Source organism: Globicephala melas, chromosome 20 (genome assembly GCF_963455315.2).
Source record: "Globicephala melas chromosome 20, mGloMel1.2, whole genome shotgun sequence".
NCBI classification, from domain to species: domain Eukaryota; kingdom Metazoa; phylum Chordata; class Mammalia; order Artiodactyla; family Delphinidae; genus Globicephala; species Globicephala melas.
Genome location: NC_083333.1, coordinates 50,785,750 through 50,786,648, shown reverse-complemented (window position 1 = coordinate 50,786,648; position 899 = coordinate 50,785,750). Strand labels below are relative to the sequence as shown.

The window sequence follows — 899 nt, the reverse complement described above, 5'->3', positions numbered from 1 at the left end:
TCAAATTGAAACTAAACCAATCAGAATTAAACCTTAATTCTCGTTTTTCACCGTACACAAAATCAGGAAAAAACCAAATAAAATTAACATTCATTTCACTGCCACAAACTAAACGGATCTTCTTGCTTTGAAAAAACACCGCGGAGCGGAAGTTAATCATCCCTTTGCCCAAAAGCGTAAAACTCACTCTCCACCCTCATACCTCACACCAATATAAGACCCCATTAACTTGGACTCTACCTGCCTAGGAGGAGACGTGGGTACATTCTAATCTCAGCGCCCTCTCTAAGAAATCACCAACTCCGATTTTTAACGATCACAGGCAAAGTACGAAAAGAAATCTCCCCAGAAACAGAAAAACTGAGACAAATTTTTTCTCAGAACACTACCCCTAACGTGCCAGAAACTGCCCAACCCATAGAATAAAAACCTGCGATACGAAACTTCCTTTAATAAACAAAAGAAACAGGGGAGAGCGCGAACGCAGTCCCCCACTACCACAAATTATGCAGTCGAGTTTCCCACATTTGGGGAAATCGCAGGGGTCAGCACATCCGGAGTGCAATGGATAAGCCTCGCCCTGGGAAAACCACCTTCGTGATCATGGTGTCTCCCCTGCCAGGTAAGTATGAGTTGCTAGCAGTCGCTGGTACCTCACCCTCAGATTCAAATCACTCTAAAGATAGGGTCACTTTTCTCATGCACTTTACAACCCAACCCCCACTGCTGGAATACAGTTTCCAAACTATAATTACCATGCAGCAATATTTTGTATATCTAGATATTGCCAAATCTTAGGAAATACAATGCCTAGTGTAAGAATTACCGGCAGTCACTGCTCTTATCTACATGTTCCACACCCCTTTTGCTGATCTCATTCACTGCGTCCTTTTCCTGGT

General features: G+C 43.0%; 1 non-coding gene across 1 annotated transcript; it reads right to left on the bottom strand.

Moving 5' to 3' along the window:
• Nucleotides 1–466: 466 nt before the first annotated feature.
• On the bottom strand, nucleotides 467–630 carry LOC115866420 (U1 spliceosomal RNA). Its single transcript, XR_004044656.1, has one exon. It is a non-coding gene; the product is annotated as a U1 spliceosomal RNA (small nuclear RNA).
• Nucleotides 631–899: the final 269 nt, after the last annotated feature.